General features: G+C 40.8%; 1 protein-coding gene across 7 annotated transcripts in view; it reads right to left on the reverse strand.

Moving 5' to 3' along the window:
• LOC124615425 (cap-specific mRNA (nucleoside-2'-O-)-methyltransferase 2) overlaps window positions 1–20,271 on the reverse strand; it is a 310,465-nt gene that overhangs the window by 246,444 nt on the left and 43,750 nt on the right. The window lies entirely within an intron of this gene.

A 20,271-nucleotide genomic window follows, 5' to 3' on the forward strand; every position in this document is an offset into this window, starting at 1 on the left:
GTGGGATTGATTACATATGGTTAGCTTGTCTGAAGCCAATGGGGCACAGCAGTCTGCCACTTACTGACAAGCTACTAAACATGAACCTTGTGGCTGGCTAAATTTCACACTTACATTGATGACCCTACCAACAGTGGAGTCTATCAGCATGGCGGAACTGGTTGCTCTTGTACTTTCATGGGATGCTGCAGAGGAAATATGACATGAAACATGCTGTACACTTACTAGAGCTGTTCCTCCAATGCCCAACACATTCAAGGAAGAGAGGAAAGCATTCAGGCGGCTACAAGAAGATTCTGAAACAGCCGTCTTCCAGCACAGAAAAACAATTGTAATGTCCTACTAGCCTTTCAAGTTCACAGCAAAACATGTATGCGCTATTAGAGGACGATACCTACAGGAGAACTTAAAGACAATGCTACCACCCAAATACAGAGGGAGACCATCATGCTTCTCCAACACACTTTCCCTGACAAGAAGACTGTGGAAATACTTCATACATGAGCATTCATGCCACCTAGACTTTACAGAATACCGGACGTCCTCAAGGAAGGGATGCCACTCCACCAAATCGTTAGGGACATTAGCACACCAATATACGAATTAGTAAAGCACCTGACAGCAAAGTTCGGCCCCTTTGTGAGTAAATGCTAACAGTACTTATGAAATTTGGCGCATTTCATCCTGCAGCAATAGAACTTCCAACTGGGGCAAGAAGACTTTGAGTGAGCTTTGGAGTGGTATTTCTCTTTACAAGGATACCTCTAAAAGCCTTCCTAAGCCTCACCAGAGGAAAGTTTGGGCCAGTGCTAACAAATTAACTGAATTCATGCTTATGTCAACCTCCTTTCCATTCAATGGAAATTACTACGAACAAACAATGGAGTAGCGATGTGCTGCCCACTATTACCAGTAAAGGCCAATATGTTTCCATGATGCATTTGAAGAACTATCCCTGGAGTCTACAGTCTACACACCCTTGCGCTATCTTCAATATGTACATGATGCATTAGAGATGTGGCACATGGGCATCTCACCAACAACAATCCTTAAAAACCTGTATTAGTTAGACAAGAAACACCAAATTCATAACAGGTTCAAAAATGGCTCTGAGCACTATGGGACTCAACTGCTGAGGTCATTAGTCCCCTAGAACTTAGAACTAGTTAAACCTAACTAACCTAAGGACATCACAAACATCCATGCCCGAGGCAGGATTCGAACCTGCGACCGTAGCGGTCTTGCGGTTCCAGACTGCAGCGCCTTTAACCGCACGGCCACTTTGGCCGGCAATTCATAACAGGGATAGAAAAAAATAATTAACTTCCATTTCTGGATGTGCTTGTCAAGTGAATATCAGATGATACACAAGAACTCATCGTCTACTGTAAACTGACAAAGATTCATACTTGCATGCCTCCAGCTACCATGCCCTTCACAATGAGAAGGCGCCCTAAGCACACTAGTGCGTATGAAATCTCAGACCAAGGCAGTCTAGCAGCCGATCTGCAGCACTTATAGGCTACGTTACACATGAACAGTTACAGCAACCACCACGTAATATGTGCCTTACAGCTTCAAAGCTGAAGACACCGAGACCACAGCTACTGAGGGCAAAGAGAAACCTGTTGCGATGGAGATTATGACATATATCAACAACAATCTCAAGAATACTCTGCAGACATAACCTGAAGTGTGTGTTCTGTCCACCAGCCAAGATGAAAGCCTTTAGAGATCAGTCAAGGATGACCTAGGACTTCAAAAACAGGACGTCTAATGCAATCCTTGCAGGAAAATGTATATAGGGCAGACTATCAGTACAGGTTGGTTGGTTTGTTGGGGGAAGGAGATCAGACAGCGAGGTCATCGGTCTCATCAGATTAGGGAAGGATGGGGAAGGAAGTCGGCCGTGCCCTTTGAAAGGAACCATCCCGGCATTTGCCTGGAGCGATTTAGGGAAATCACGGAAAACCTAAATCAGGATGGCCGGACGCGGGATTGAACCGTCGTCCTCCCGAATGCGAGTCCAGTGTCTAACCACTGCGCCACCTCGCTCGGTCTATCAGTACAGCAAAGGTGAGATGCACTAAGCGTAAACATCACGCCACACAGACAGCAAATAGCAGACAAAGTCCCCTGCAGCAGAGAACTGCATCTCCCATAAACATGGCATGAATTATGAAGCACCAAGTTGTTGCACCAGCCAAACACCTACTAATACTGTATCCTAAAAGACACTGTAGAGATCTAACTACATGACAAATTAACAAATGAACACAGCTTTTAAGCGAGGCCTGGAGCCACCCCAACATACATCAGTTTCAATCACTGTAGGTAGTAAACATTTCTACAGAGAGTAATAAAAGCAATATATTTGGGCTTACAACATACTTAAATAACACATGGAGTAACTCAAGTAACATGTGGGATGATTCTGCTTTACTCAGATTCCTCATTCATTAGAGACAAACCACTAAATCTCCACATTCAGTCACATTCCCATCAAAGGCAGTACTTGCCAACTACGTGGGAAATTGGCAAACCGGTCAACTTTTTAAGATATGTTTTTATTTTGTCCATCATGATTATAAAGCTAAGAGATTTACACCAAAAACACAGTCCCATTTATCAGACAGGAAAATGTATTGAAACTGATATTATATGACAACAGAAAACTTCCAACATCCTGGTGTAGTTAATATTACCATAAAATTTAAAATCCATGTTAGATGGTTAGAATTTTACATTCCACTGGCATTAAGATCATTACTGACTATTAGCTTTATAAATGTGGTAGTTATTTAATTTCATGTTCCACAGATAATTTATACAGTTAATTGTAATGAAGTGGAATGAGTCATGTTACATTCACATTACACATTCATATGTAAACACAGCTTCATGCTGACTATTCACAGATGCAAGTTAATAAATTCTAACCACTACCTTTTACATATTACGAAATAGGAATTATTCTATGGAACATGAGTTGTCAAGGAGAAACTTTTGCAGTTTAACTTCACTGAATGTCAGGCATTTTATATCACCAGGTAAGTGATCAAAAAATTTGACAGCAGTACTGTGCACAAGTTTTTGTGCTAAAGACAATCTTGATGTGGAGTTATTTGTGGCATTTTAAGTTTCATGGCCTGGGGTTCTGCTGGTGTAGGAATGGAGCCTTCAAGAAAACAGAATGACAATTATGGGAACACACATAGATCTTTATTAGGGAAGTATACTTAACTCAGTGACAAAACAACAAGATGTGTGAATATGCTAGCCTGGGTGATAAAGCTCATAACCACACTCAAGTCCAAGACCAGGTGATTGTTGTGCACTAGGAATACAGAAATTGAAATGGTGCACAAACTCAAGGAAACTTGTTCAAGGGCTAAGATAAGATCGAGTCCAGAGTCTTGGTACTGTACATAAATAGCAGTATGGAGCCGTCACTGCGTGTGCTTCCTGGAGGCACTGAAATCTCCTTGACTTCCATAGGAAGCTGGTGTGCACTGCTTGGCTGTCTTCTGGTGACCTGCACAGACACTTGCTAGTGCCAACTAATGAAACTCAGCATGGGATGCTTGGCACAGTATGTGTAACAGTGGATGACATCATAGTAATTATTTACATCATTGTTTATTTTAAATGCAGATGATTATTTACAACAAACTTCATGAGAGAATAAATATTTTGTGAAGCAGTGATCAAAATGTGTAACTCCTTAAACAGATGTCTACAAGATGACTATGGGTTAGCATCACATACGAGGGCAGTTCAATAAGTAATGCAACACATTTTTTTTTTCTGAAACAGGGGTTGTTTTATGCAGCATTGAAATACACCAGGTTATTCCCCAATCTTTTAGCTACACAACACTATTTTTCAACGTAATCTCCATTCAATGCTACGGCCTTACGCCACCTTGAAATGAGGGCCTGTATGCCTGCACGGTACTATTCCACTGGTCGATGTCGGAGCCAACGTCGTACTGCATCAATAACTACTTCATCATCCGTGTAGTGCTTCCCATGGATTGCGTCCTTCATTGGGCCAAACATATGGAAATCCGACGGTGCGAGATCGGGGCTGTGCGGTGCATGAGGAAGAACAGTCCACTGAAGTTTTGTGAGCTCCTCTCGGGTGCGAAGACTTGTGTGAGGTCTTGCGTTGTCATGAAGAAGGAGAAGTTCGTTCAGATTTTTGTGCCTACGAACACGCTGAAGTCGTTTCTTCAATTTCTGAAGAGTAGCACAATACACTTCAGAGTTGATCGTTTGACCATGGGGAAGGACATCGAACAGAATAACCCCTTCAGCGTCCCAGAAGACTGTAGCCATGACTTTACCGGCTGAGGGTACGGCTTTAAACTTTTTCTTGGTAGGGGAGTGGGTGTGGTGCCACTCCATTGATTGCCGTTTCGTTTCAGGTTCGAAATGATGAACCCATGTTTTATCGCCTGTAACAATCTTTGACAAGAAATTGTCACCCTCAGCCACATGACGAGCAAGTAATTCCGCACAGATGGTTCTCCTTTGCTCTTTATGGTGTTCGGTTAGACAACGAGGGACCCAGCGGGAACAAACCTTTGAATATCCCAACTGGTGAACAATTGTGACAGCACTACCAACAGAGATGCCAAGTTGAGCACTGAGTTGTTTGATGGTGATCCGTCGATCATCTCGAACGAGTGTGTTCGCACGCTCCGCCATTGCAGGAGTCACAGCTGTGCACGGCCGGCCCACACGCGGGAGATCAGACAGTCTTGCTTGACGTTGCGGCGATGATGACACACGCTTTGCCCAACGACTCACCGTGCTTTTGTCCACTGTCAGATCACCGTAGACATTCTGCAAGCGCCTATGAATATCTGAGATGCCCTGGTTTTCCGCCAAAAGAAACTCGATCACTGCCCGTTGTTTGCAACGCACATCCATTACAGACGCCATTTTAACAGCTCCGTACAGCACTGCCACCTGTCGGAAGTCAATGAAACTATACGAGACGAAGCGGGAATGTTTGAAAATATTCCACAAGAAATTTCCGGCTTTTTCAACCAAAATTGGCCGAGAAAAAAAATGTGTTGCATTACTTATTGAACTGCCCTCGTATTATCCTTGCATAACTTTTTTGAGAAATGAATATTTTCTTTTCACTATTAAATATGACATTATTGAATGAAAATACTCAAAATGTGTCAACTTACAGATCTGCAATGATATGAACTGCAAATATGGCTAAACTAAGTTGTTTTATGAGTTCAATTCTTTTTAGACCATTCCCAGACAACCACTCCATAATACAGGGTGTTTCAAAATTAATGTATGGGTTTAACACTTTGTAGCATTACTACATTCAGCTTACAATTATAAATAAGACACCAAATGAAAGAGCAATTCAAACAGTTTTGTTTGTGCATCTGTACGCAAAGGGAATAAAATGGAATGAACCTAGAGTGACTGAAGAACGTGTTGAACGAGCGAGAGCCTCAAGCATAGCTCCAAGATATCAGTTCAGAAAGCTAGTTCTGAATTAGCAATTCAAGTGACGCCTAAGTAGAGACTTTTAAGGAGACAACTACATCCTTATCTTTTGCAGTTGTTACTAGCTCTATGGCCCACTCTCTACTGTTTACATGCCAACTTTGCAAACGAAAATAATGTTGGTGTATGACAAAGACTTTCTGGATGGTGCAGTGTTCAGTGATGAATCGACATTTCATCTAAGTGGAAATGTGAACAAAATAATGTGCATATCTGAGGATCCCCACAAGGAAGTACAATTGCAAATCGACTCTCCTAAACTGAATGCTTACTGTGCCATATCCCAGCGGAAAGTTTGTAGGCATTTCTTTTCCAGTGAAGCAACTGAAAATGAAGTTTCTTTCTTGTTGCACTAGAACAATGTATCTTTCCTCAATTGGAGGAAGCTTAACCACATAACTTTATATGGCACCACCTTACTGACACAAATCAGTACATGACTGGTTAAACGACTTTTTAATGCATCCACTGGATTGGCAGCAAAGGGCTGGATGACAGAACTTTTTTTGCATGACCTTCATGTTCAAACATGATCTGACACCATGCTATTTTTACCTTTGGGGGCTCAAAGTATCATGTGTATGGTTGCGTTACCAGCTGATCTACTCAACTTCAGAAGCAGCTATGTTGGAACAATTACTCACACACTGATCAAGGTTTGAGAAGAATTTGCCTATCAACCCGATGTGTGACGAATGATGCTCATATTTAACACTTTTAAGAAAAAACTCTTTGAATTGCTATTCCATTTGATGTATTCTTTATAATTGTAAGATGAATGTAATAAATGCTACTAAGCCTTAAAATCCGTATATTCATTTTAAAACACCATGTGCTTTAAAGAACATTATTTATCATTTCTTCTGTTGCAGTGTGTATGTTTGGATTTATTACAATGCTGGTGTCATCTATCACAAGAATTAATTCTGCGTGTTGTATACTACACAGAAGATTGTTTAAATACATGAGAAACAATTGTGGACTTAGTTTGAGCCTCGTGGAATCCCCTAACTATTTCCCTCCTGCCACAAGAATGTTATTAAATACAACTTTCTTCGTTCTTATGGTCAGATGTCCTATTATCCATTGGTTGGCTATACTACCAACTGCTTAAAACCTCAGTTTGTCTAGAAGAATATTGTGAATCACATAGTGAAACCTCTTAGACCACAGAAACTATTAACTAGTACCATTTTATTACTTACTGCCTGCAAAATTTAGTGAGTGAATGTGTAAATGACATTCTCAATTGAGCAACTCTTTGGATATCCAAACTGTGATTTATTGTGGATATTATTATTGCTCAGCTACAATACTATTATAGAATACAATGCCTTCAGTAGTGCAACAGACTGGCAGTTACTAACATCTCAATCACTTTTCTCATAGAACGATTTAACAACAGCAAACTTCAAAATCTTTGGTGAAATGCCCTAAATTAGAGATGCATTACATACATCAGAAAAAGACAGCATTATTATATGGGAAAATGTCTTTTGCATTGTATTGGAGACACCATCAAATCCAGATGATCTTTATTTGTCAGAATATATATAATTTTCTTAATGTCAGATGGAGAAATTTGAGAGAAATCGGTATGACTGAATTTTATATAAGTTGCTTTTTCAATATACAGTGTGATTTTTCTCTTTAACCATTTGTCCCTATATTTTTTCCTACACATAAGAAATGATTATTAAACATATCGTCTATCCTTCCATTTAAGTCAATAGTGATGTTGTACAGTTCTTTGGCTTGTTGTCCTGTCTCTTATTTCACTACATTCCATGTAGACGTAAGTCTTTGTCAGAATTAGCGACTTCTGACAATATACAATTTCGCTGACCTTTTAATAACTTTTGTTAGCAATTCTGAATAGCTTTTATAGTGTGGAACTACTGCAGCAGCTTTACTTGTTCTTGCCAACACATGTAGCTCCCTTTTCCTTTCACATGATACTTCAATTCCTCTAGTGATACATGATTTTTTACTTGGCTGTTTAATGTCATCCTGTGTCATCTCTTGTAAACTACTCTTAAAAACATTTGCCCTCGAATCATTAACTATTCTAACTGATTTCCACAGTGGGTTTATCTATGATGTAAGGCACTATCATAATTATCCTATTTATGTATGTATCATGATCAGGGAGAACATTTGTTACTGAACTACAGTTATTTTCTTGTTCTGAGCTCCATCAAAGAACATATTATTAGAATCATGCCACCTTTATTGATCCATATCGGAAATTTAATTACTGAGAGCAAATTGTAGAATCAAATAAGATTCTCACATCATTTTTCCCTCTGAATAACCACAGGCTATCAACTGCTTGCTGCTGTCTGACACATAGCACAGTAAGGAATCCAAATGCTACATGAACAATTCAGATTTTCCTAGTGGAGATCTATGCATCATTAAAATTATTAGCAAACTTCTATGTGACAATTATTACAAAATCCAATTGTTTCAATGATTTTATGCTTGTGTTCTGTCTTTAACATATGGCTGACATTTTTGCATTACAGACTCTCCACATTCAGGAAGACCTTCAAGGGTTGATGGAGATTGTTTAAACACATTAATCCCAATGGTCCACATCAGTGTACTCAAGAACTGGCAAATGTGATGAACTTTGATCATTCCACCATCATCTAACATTTGCATGCAATGGGGAAGGTACAAAAATTGGTTGCATGGGTACTGCATATGCTAAATGAAAATAACAAAGATCAGCGGGTGGTCATATGTGCATCTCTGCTTTCTCATCATCAACTGGCTCACGAATAACACCGACCATTCCAGTCTCATATTGTTGCTGGTGATGAGAAATGGCGTCTTTATGCTAACATAAGGGAAAGAAAGGAATGGTTGAGCCAAAACACAGCAGTAACAACCCGTACAAATACTTGTGTTCATCATCAAGAGAAGGTAACGTTATGCATCTAGTGGAACAGCAAAGGAGTGGTGTCCTAAGAACTGCTTCCCCAAGGTGTAAGCACCACTGCTGATAGCTATTGTCAACAACTGAGACATCTTGCAGATGCTGTCCAACAACAATGACCAGGAAGACTGCAAGAAGTGATGTTACTCCATGATAATGCCCACCCGCTTTCTGATTGACTCACAGAAAACACTATACAGGAGTTGGAGTGGGAAGTCATTCCACACCCACCTTATTCAACTGATCTTGTGTCCTCAGATTTTTATCTTTTCCACTGACTATCAAACAACCTCCAAGGAACTTCCTTTATGGATGAAAATGCACTCCAAATATGGCTCAATGACTTCTTCACCTCAAAACCAAGTAATTCCCATAGTCATGGAATCAAAACGTTATGCCAGCACTGGCAGTTTGTTGTAAATAGTGAAGGAGAATATATTATTGATGACTGCAGTCTCTTGTGTATATCTGTTGTGTGTATTAAACTTTTAGAACAATTCTATGAACTTATGTACCAGCCCAATATACGGAAAGTAGCAGTCCTTGCAACACATTCTTCATTCCCATTATCCTCCTGGCCTTAATCTCTGCTAACCCTGCCCCAAACCTACCTCTGCCTTCCTCCAGAACCCTAAATTACTCATTCTGCACCCACACCCTCTTCCCCTCAGTCTCCTCTTGCTCTATTCTGTCAACCCTTCCCAGTCCACTCCTCTCACTCAAACTCACCTGTGTCTGTGCCCTTATGTCACATTCCTGTCCCATGCATCTGCTGCCTCTCCCTTTCACATTCCTACCCTGTACAATGGTTGCTTCTCTCAGAGCCACCATCCATCCTTCCCCAACCCTTCCTACCACTCCTCCCTCCATTCCCCTCCCCTTTGCCCGCTCAGTTCAACACCACCCCTCAATCCCTGTCACCCTGCAGAATGGGAGACATAGCATTATGCATTTAACCAGCAAAACATAACTGTACACAGAGAGAGAGAGAGAGAGAGAGAGAGAGAGAGAGAGAGAGAGAGAGAGAGAGAGAGAGAGAGAGAGAGTATGCGTGTGTTTTATTCCTATCAATGATTCAATGCCACTCCTATTCATATTAACAGAATCTTCCGTCAGTTCTTGGAAGAACAACATTATAATAATAAATGAAAAGCACAGTTTGTTCTTGTTCTACAATATTACTTTTATTGCTAACCGGTTTTCGGCTTGCAAGGCCATCTTCAGACATTTACTGAGTATTATCACCAAAGAAGTTAAATGTTAGCAGACAACATTGGAAGAGAAGTAACACATCTAGAGTGAAGTAGAAACATACGGTAAGTAACATCTTTGCAATGAAATAGTAAAAACTGAACAGTACATAAATAACAATGGAGTTGACAGGAAAACCTTTAGCACAAAATACGAATAGCATGCCTACATAACAGTTTCTATTAATAAACAAAACTAATAAAATAAGATAAAATTAGTACTAGACAAGGCTGCATCAAGAGGTATGAAACATGGAGAGTGATACACAACCAATTAAAAAAGAAGACACAGTTGTCAATGTAAATACAGAATACATAAGGAACTTAAGCAATATCAATAAGATAAACAGAAATTAATAAATGCAGGAAAATGGATGTGTTTGAGGGAACCTATAGTTTGAGAGTGTGGTGGTACTGCATTTTAACATTAACATTATAATAAAAGCAGTGGCTGTGTACCAGTTTTCATTAAATAAATGAGCAAAGTAAAATATGAACAGTATTTGATGAGACAACTACAAGGGGAGTTAAACATGGACAGTAATACAAGTACAAGTTAAAATGAAACCCTTAACTATTGAAACTACAGCCTATGTAGAATACAAAGACAACTGCAACAAATAAAACAACTTAATGAATAAAGGAAAATGGGAATATGTAGGAAGAGAGAGTGTGGGAAGTAATGAACAACAAACATGATTATATGAAGTTTAGGAGAGGGCAAGTGTTCAGTTGTGTCTCGGCATTTAGGATGAGATCTGGACTGTGAGCAAGATGTTTGTTAATTTCCAGGGCTTCCAGCAGGTTGAGTTTATGGCCTTTGTTTGCTAAGTGAAGTACTTGGGACACTGGCTGGTAGTTGTGACCCTCACTCAGCACATGCTCAGCAAATGCAGAGTCTGAATTCAGCAACCTCCAGCTGCGTTCATGTTCAGCCAGCCTAGTTAATATGTCTCTGCCTGACTGACCAATGTAAAATTTGTCACAATCAGAACAGGTGATTTTGTATACCCCACTGTTGGCTAATAACTGGATCTTATCTTTGCTATTAAAAACACACTGGGCTGTAGTGTTCCTGACATAGTAGGAAACCCTATACTTGCAGGATTTCAGTGCTTTGGCTACAGTCTGTGATACCTGACCTAGAAATGGTAGTGTACACCATTTCTTGCAGACAGTGGATGGGGAAGCAGGTGGGGCATAGAGGAGGGGTATAATTTTCCGTTTTTGTTTCCTGTGCAAGATGTGGTCAATAAGAACTGGATTGTAGCCATTGGCTGTGGCATTAAATTTTATTGTATCTAACTCTGCTTCAAAATCATCTCTGGACATGGAGATAGATATGAGACAGTGTACCATTGAGTGTAAAGCTGCATGTTTGTGAGCTATGGGGTGTTGTGAGCAAGAAGGTATTACTGTGTCTGTAGTTTTTTTTCTGTAAATTTTGAAACAATGTGTGTGTACTGATGTCAATGGTGAGATCTAAGAAGTTTATGGATTTGTTGCCAATTTCCATAGTGAACTGGATATTTTTATGTTGACTGTTTAGGTTTTTCAAGAATGTGTTGAGTTGTCTTGTAGTACCAGTCCACATACACAGGACATCATCTACATATCTAAACCCAGTATTTGATGTTTGCACCCAAAGGTTCTGTTTTTAGAAAATTTTGTTCAAAATGGTCCATAAATATTTCAGCCAACAGTGGACTAAGAGGGGAACCCATAGCTAAGCCATCTAATTGTTTATAAAGAGTGCCTTGGAACTGGAAATAGTTACGTGCAAGGCATGTCTGTGTGGCCAGTCTCAAGTCATTCAATTCCACAGGATTGACATTAGACTTGTGCATCAGCTCTGTCAGAATATCAATGCATTCTACTACTGGTATGTTAGAAAACAAACTGCTGACATCAAAGGATACTAATTTATCACTGTGTGAGACAGACATGCCTTTTAACTTGTTTACTAGGTCCACGGAGTTTCAAATACCACGCTTTGGTTTGAATTTAGTCTTGCTCTTAATTAGGACATCAAGTTTACTGGCTAGTTTGAAAGATGGAGCAGTGAATGATGATACAACTGGACGAATAGGAACATCTTGTTTATGCAGTTTAGGAAGTGTGAGTTGTTACCTTTCTTCCTAAATTATTTACATTCTGTCTATTAGCTTTGTTGGACATAGATATAGTAGGAAACTGGCCATGGTCCTGCTGAAGGGAGGATCCCAGCCATTGCCAGAAGTTACTTAAGCCAGCATGGAAAACCTTTATCAGGATGACAAGGTCATCTGCATCTCTATCTTCAAGAATGTAAGTTCAGAATACAAACAAATGCACCATGCATAGTGTGGAGATCACAGCCAAACACTGTGAGTGTTTCCAAAACGCTCAAGTAGCATGTGGGAGGACTAAAATAGTTATTGACTAGGACTGTTTTCTTTTTTGAATAATTCCATGCTGCTTACAACAGTTAAGTTTTACTTTACTTTTGTATTGTTGCATAATTGTGGCCATAGGTGAGTGTGAAGTAACTTGTTAAAGAGTTGAAAAGAACATTTAGTTACATTACTGGAGTATAAGCAGTGAAAGTGACATATGCACCCAGCTCATCCACAATGTAGAGAAATAAGATGAATTCTTCCCTTATTAATAAAAGTTCTAATGCAAGCTGCCCCGAAAACAGCCCCATGAGGCACGGGCACCCTCAATCAACAGTCACCTCACCTTCATGTTTGTGCAGGCTATACACCAGACACACCTACTGTACGCATTTGCACAAACCACTTGGCAACCCTAGACCCACCTACTGCATGCAGTTTCACAAACCACTTGGCCAACTCTGGCTGTGGGCGCTAGGCCAAGGCAGTGGATTTGTGTAGGCTTCAGCCTAGCTGCAGAGAGAGAGAGAGAGAGAGAGAGAGAGAGAGAGAGAGAGAGGGGGGGGGGGGGGGGGAGCAAGGAGGGAGGTGGGGTGGTGGGAGAGAGTGAGGGGTGCAGGACTTCAGAGATTCTTGTACTTGTTCACACATACTTCTCATACAGGTGATTTCATTTACACCACTTCTGATTTTTTTTTTGTTTTCACAATCGTCTTTTTGCACAAAATTAAGATGAAAAATCACAGTTAAGGTATCATTCACACTTTTATGGAAACCACGCATTAAAATAAATAGTAAAGGGTTGGTATGTTGATAGACACACAAACACACACAGAAAATTCAAGCTTTCGGGGCAACACACAGTTGCTTCATCAGGAAAGAGGGAAGGAGAGAGAAAGACGAAAGGATGTGGCGCGCGCGCGCACACACACACACACACACACACACACACACACACACACACACACACACACACACACACACACACACAAAAAAAAAGCAGACATTTGTAAATGCAAAGAGTTTGGGCAGAGATGTCAGTCGAGACGGAAGTAAAGAGGCAAAGATGTTGTTGAAAGACAGGTGAGGTGTGAGCGGCGGCAACTTGAAATTAGCGGAGGTTGAGGCCTGGCGGATAACGAGAAGAGAGGATATACTGAAGGGCAAGTTCCCATCTCCGGAGTTCTGACAGGTTGGTGTTAGTGGGAAGTATCCAGATAACCCGGACGGTGTAACACTGTGCCAAGATGTGCTGGCCGTGCACCAAGGCATGTTTAGCCACAGGGTGATCCTCATTACCAACAAACACTGTCTGCCTGTGTCCATTCATGCGAATGGACAGTTTGTTGCTGGTCATTCCCACATAGAAAGCTTCACAGTGTAGGCAGGTCAGTTGGTAAATCACGTGGGTCCTTTCACACGTGGCTCTGCCTTTGATTGTGTACATCTTCCTGGTTACAGGACTGGAGTAGGTGGTGGTGGGAGGGTGCATGGGACAGTTTTTACACCGGGGGCGGTTACAAGGGTAGGAGCCAGAGGGTAGGGAAGGAGGTTTGGGGATTTCATAGGGATGAACTAAGAGGTTACGAAGGTTAGGTGGACGGCGGAAAGACACTCTTGGTGGAGTGGGGAGGATTTCATGAAGGATGGATCTCATTTCAGGGCAGGATTTGAGGAAGTCGTATCCCTGCTGGAGAGCCACATTCAGAGTCTGATCCAGTCCCGGAAAGTATCCTGTCACAAGTGGGGCACTTTTGTGGTTCTTCTGTGGGAGGCTCTGGGTTTGAGGGGATGAGGAAGTGGCTCTGGTTATTTGCTTCTGTACCAGGTCGGGAGGATAGTTGCGGGATGCGAAAGCTGTTTTCAGGTTGTTGGTGTAATGGTTAAGGGATTCTGGACTGGAGCAGATTCGTTTGCCACGAAGACCTAGGCTGTAGGGAAGGTGATCGTTTGATGTGGAATGGGTGGCAGCTGTCATAATGGAGGTACTGTTGCTTGTTGGTGGGTTTGATGTGGACGGACGTGTGAAGCTGGCCATTGGACAGATGGAGGTCAACGTCAAGGAAAGTGGCATGGGATTTGGAGTAGGACCAGGTGAATCTGATGGAACCAAAGGAGTTGAGGTTGGAGAGGAAATTCTGGAGTTGTTCTTCACTGTGAGTCCAGATCATGAAGATGTCATCAATAAATCTGTACCAAACTTTAGGTTGGCAGGCCTGGGTGACCAAGAAGGCTTCCTCTAGGGGACCCATGAATAGGTTGGCGTACGAGGGGGCCATCCTGGGTTCAATTTGGACAGTGTCTTGGGGAGTTGGATCATTAGGAGTAGGATTAGGATCATTTTTCTTCGTGGCAAAGTGATATTTCCAGCGGAGAGTACGAGTGTAGGACAGTAAATCTTTGACGAGGGCTGTTTGGTTGAATCTGGGAGTGGGGCTGAAGGTGAGGCCTTTGGATAGGACAGAGGTTTCGGATTGGGAGAGAGGTTTGGAGGAAAGGTTAACTACTGGATTAGGGTGTTGTGGTTCCAGATTGTGTTGATTGGAATTTTGAGGTTTTGGAGGGAGTGGAGCTGGAAGTGGGAGATTGAGTAGATGGGAGAGACTGGGTCTGTGTGCAATGAGAGGAGGTTGAGGTTTGCTGGAAAGGTTGTGAAGGGTGAGTGAGTTGCCTTTCCGGAGGTGGGAAACCAGGAGATTGGATAGTTTTTTAAGGTGGAGGGTGGCATGCTGTTCTAATTTGCGGTTGGCCTGTAAGAGGATGCTCTGAAAAGCCGGTGTGGATGTGGGAGAGGAAAGATTGAGGACTTTTATTAAGGATAGGAGTTCACGGGTGCGTTCATTGGCTGAGTTGATGTGTAGGTGAAGGATTAGGTGGGTGAGGGCAATGGATTGTTCAGTTTGGAACTGGTATAGGGACTGATGGAAAAAAGGGTTGCAGCCAGAGATGGGAACTTTAAGTGTGAGGCCTTTGGGGGTAATGCCAAATGTCAGACAAGTCTAAGAAAATAAAATATGGGAGTGTAACCTGGCTAGGGCGAAGGCATGTTTGCGGAGGGAATGTAAATAAAACTTAATGGGGTCGTTGTGGGGGTGTTGTGAGGGTGACATGGTATTCGAAGGTGGAAAGTGTAACATGAGGCTGAAATGAAAATGAAAATAAAAATATATGGGGAGAGAGAAAGGTGAACTAAAAAGCAACTGGAGATCTGGTGTGAAAAAAGGCGAAAAAGTATTGGTTAAAGCTGGGCTATGTTGATCCTGTGGTGAACTTGGGTTGGTAGACAATGACGTGCATGAAGGTTAGGTGGTTGTATTGCCGCCAAAACACGTTAAAGGGTGGAGAAATTCGGGAAAATTTCGAAAAAACTACGTGAAAATGTATTAAAAGGAGTGGTTTTGTGGTGGCAGATTATGAAAATGAGGTTAACAATTGTCTGACGAAGAAATAATGACGTTAAATTCTGTGAGAAGCGGCTAAAATGATCAGTGATGTGAGAAAAACGAAAATGGAAATAAAGCAAAAGTTATTAGAATTAGACGACATGGTTGTTTAATAGGTGAAAGGAACTGTTTGTGAACTAGAAACGGTGGATTTTATAGCAGCGGTAGTGTTGAAAGCGGAAAAAAAAAATTTTGGTTATGGTTTGGAAGTGGGTTACGTATTATTGAGTATATATCGGCGGGATAAAATTGTATAGTAGATTACGGTAAAAAGGAGAAGGGGAATACAAAGTGAAACTACTGGCAAAAACAGAATGAGCAAATAAGACGACAGAAAAGATTTCGAAATGCAACAGTGACAATAACAAACATAATTGTTGGGTTCAAATTAATGATATGAATATAACAGATGGGAACATTCCACGTGGGAAAAATATATCTAAAAACAAAGATGATGAGACTTACCAAACAAAAGCGCTGGCAGGTCGATAGACACACAAACAAACACAAACATACACACAAAATTCTAGCTTTCGCAACACACACACACACACACACACACACACACACACACACACACAGACACAGACACAGACACAAGCAGACATTTGTAAAGGCAAAGAGTTTGAGCAGAGATGTCAGTCGAGGCGGAAGTAAAGAGGCAAAGATGATGTTGAAAGACAGGTGAGGTGTGAGCCAGGGGGGTGAAACTCATGTGGGGATTTCCGGTAACACGACGTCGGTTTGGTCCCAGGCCACTTGGAGCGCTGCAAGTTTAGCAATTTATAGTCTCGTGTTCCTATTGGACGACGTAGTCTTCCATAATTGTTTTGGTATCGTAGCAACCTGATCGTGATTTTTCGTTTAAATTGCAGTGTAAGTATAATTTTGGGAGTTCGGCAAGATGGCGCCGATAGAGAAAGTACGTGTAGGTTCAGCTCCCAGTTATGAAGATAAAAGTAATAGTAATTGTAAATTGTGTATCAGCAAAGTTCGTAAAGGAATTCAGTGTAGAACCTGCAAGTACTGGTTTCATGAAAATTGCTGCAAGATCAACTTAAAACTCGTAACTGATGACTATTTGTGGACCTGTGAGCCGTGCATAGCAGCCGCGTGTGAAAGTAAATTTTCAAACATTAACAAAAATAAGGGCGAAATAATCAGAATGCTACAAACCGATATTGAGGTGCTAGAAGTGAAATACGCTGTCCTCCAAGACCGATATACAGCTCTACAAAACTGTAGTAATTCGACAGTGTGTGTAGATCGGTGTTATGTACGTCGTGAAAACGTAACCGTCGACGACGCCACATTTATATACCCACAAGTGAATAAAGAAGCCTCAACAGTGGACAAAGTTCAGTGCTTGATAAACAGTGATAATTCAAATAACAAAAACAGTGCATCTAAAATTGTAGTAGACGGCAACACGTGTACACAAAACACGCGTGGTTGCGTAAGAAAAAAGTTCCGATCGCGTACGTAAACAAACACAACGGAAAAATAACGTAAAAATAGTTGGAGACAGTCATGCTCGCAATATTTCGACATGCATGTCGAACTCTGCTCAAGATGGTTCGTGTATATCAGCAATTGTTAAACCAGGAGCAAAATTCGTGAATGTGGTAGACGACATACACACAGAATGTGCTAAATTCACGGAAAAAGACTGTGTTGCGATAATCGCAGGAGCAAACGATGTTTACTGCAACGAGGCCAGCACTTTCATTAAAAAGCTACTCGTATTGCTGCAGTTATTACAGCATACAAACATAATACTAACAACTGTGCCCACGAGATATGACCTGGCAGACTGGTCTTGTGTGAACAGAGAAATTCGCCTAACGAATAGTAAACTGAAACACTTTAGCACTAAGTTTACGAATATGACACTACTGGATACAGACAGGTATGAGAGACACTGCTTCACAAAGCATGGACTACATCTAAATCAGTTTGGCAAAAATAAACTAGCAGCAGACATTGGAAAAGCTTTTCATGAAATAATAGGCCTAAACAATAACGATCATGAAAGCAGACCAGTCATAGCCCTAACTAACGAGGGAAACTAGTGAGCTGGGCCAACTCTAGCAGGATTTGGCCCAGTAACAAAAATCCGCAACAAGTAATTAATACACAAACGAAAGTTCACTCAAACAGCAATACAATTAAAGACAAACAAAAGTTAACAGTGTTTCATCAGAACATAAGAGGCCTATACTGCAAGCTGGATCAGTTAACAGCAAATATAGAAGACACAAAAGGTATAAGCAGTGCCCACAATCTGTGTCTAACAGAACACCACATCACTGCTGGTATTGAAGTGGTCCCTATTCCCAACTATGTTTTGGCAATGTCTTATCGCAGGAACTATATGGACAAAGGAGGAGTAGCTGTATATGTAAAAAAACAATGTCTTGTTCACAGCAATAGATGTACAAAGATTCTGCTTTGAGCTACATTTTGAAGTATGTGCTATAGAGGTGCCAGACACTGCCTCCAGATTAACAGTTGTGGCAGTTTACAGGGCACCATCTGGTAATTTTAAAGTGTTTGTTAAACAATTAGATACTCTTTTGTTGTACTTAAGTAGAAAAAATAGGGGCATGGTAGTTGTTGGGGATTTTAACATAGATTTCTTGGTTAATTCTCCCTGTAAGGTGGAGTCTGAAAATCTCATGGGCACGTACAACCTTGTTCCCGTGGTTAGCTCGCCCACCAGAACCACAACCTCTTCCAGTACTCTAATTGATAACGTTTTTGTTGATCAGAGTAAAGTCAACCATATTAACATTGAAATGGTTATAAATGGTCTGTCTGACCATGACTGACAATGAGTTACTTTCAACAGCTTGGGAATTCCTCTGAGTGACACCTCACTTAGATGGAAAACAGTAAGGAAAATAAGTGAGGAAGCTATTCAAACGTTCAGATCATGTCTTCAGCATACTGACTGGACACCTGTTTATCTACCAGAAACTGCTAATTCAAAATACAATTTATTCACAAATGAGATAGCAGGTATCTTTGAAAGTGTATTTCCAAAAAAGTCATACAGAGTCCAACCTGCAAGGGCTGCAAAACAACCATGGCTCACTAAGGGCATCATAGCTTCCTGTCAGAGAAAAAGACAACTCTACATAGCATCAAAGACTTCTAACAATCCTGCTCAGCTAAAACATTATAAACTCTACTGTAAAATTCTTGCCAAAGTAATTAAAAACTCTAAAAGTATGTGTATAGCACCTGAAATTACTAATTCTGAAAATAAAATTAAAACAATCTGGAATGTGATAAAGAGAGAAACAGGGACTGTAAACTACACCAAAGACAAAAATATTGTTTTAACTGTTGACAACTCAGAGATAACTAATAGTGAGGAAATTGCTGAAATCTTTAGCCAACATTTTTTAACTGTCCCAACACAGATAGGTTGCCATGGTTCTGTAGATAAAGCTGCCTGTATAATGAAAAATAATTTTCCAGAACCTTTCAGTCATAAACATTCTGCTGGTATCGACGATATTTCAAGCAAGCTGTTGAAGGCTTGCTGTAATGAAGTGGCCAAAGTTTTGTCTCACATCTGCAACACATCCATGCTACAAGGAGTGTTTCCAGACAGAATGAAATACTCTGTTGTCAGGCCCCTGTAAAAAGCAGGGGATGCTACAAAAGTGTCAAACTATCGCCCTATCTCTCTATTAACAACATTTTCAAAAGTCCTAGAAAAAGCTCTGTACAATAGGATTGTGGCACACCTTGGTAACCTGAACATCATTAAGTCAGCAGTTTGGTTTTCAAAAGGGAGTTTCAATAGATAACGCAATTTGCTCATCCACAAATGATGTTCTAGAGTCTATAAACAGCAAGAGGCTGCCAATTGGTGTCTTATGCGACCTATCAAAGGCGTTCGACTGTGTAGATCACCAGATACTCTTCAAGAAGGCCTGTCATTATGGAATTACAGGACCTGTAGGGAACTGGTTAAAATCGTACTTCGAAAATAGGAAGCAGAAGATTATTCTAGATGTTTCAGATAGTGTATCACAACATATAGTGGACTCTGAGTGGGGAATTGTGCAGCATGGAGTGCCACAGGGATCAGTGCTTGGGCCCTTGCTGTTCCTCATATATGTTAATGACCTGCCTTTATCCATCAATAAGCAGTGTAAATTTACAATGTTTGCTGATGATACGAGCATTGTGGTGGATAATGTGTCAACTACTGACTTAGAATCCGAGGTCAATGATATCCTTAAAGAAGTTCTGGGTTGGTTTAGTATTAACTCCCTTTCAATAAACCTGAAAAAAACCAATTTTATCCAGTTCCAGACAACCCACAAAAACCCAAAAGAAATAGTTATCACACAGAATGATCAGATGATAAAGCAAGTGTACTTATCAAAATTCCTAGGCATATACGTGGACAGTAGGCTGAACTGGGAACATCACGTTCTACAAACACTAAAACGGCTGACGTCGGCAACATTTGCTTTACGAATTTTGTCACGCTTCAATGACATTACCATCTCAAAGTCAGCTTACTTTGGCTATTTTCATTCAGTCATGTGTTATGGCATCATCTGGGGCAATACACCTGCCGCAAAGAAAATCCTCACAGCACAAAAAAAGAGCAATAAGAATCATTTGTGGTGTACCCCCACGAACCTCATGTCGAAATCTTTGTAAACGACTTGAAATACTGACAGCAACATC

This window comes from Schistocerca americana, chromosome 5 (assembly GCF_021461395.2).
Source record: "Schistocerca americana isolate TAMUIC-IGC-003095 chromosome 5, iqSchAmer2.1, whole genome shotgun sequence".
Taxonomy (NCBI): domain Eukaryota; kingdom Metazoa; phylum Arthropoda; class Insecta; order Orthoptera; family Acrididae; genus Schistocerca; species Schistocerca americana.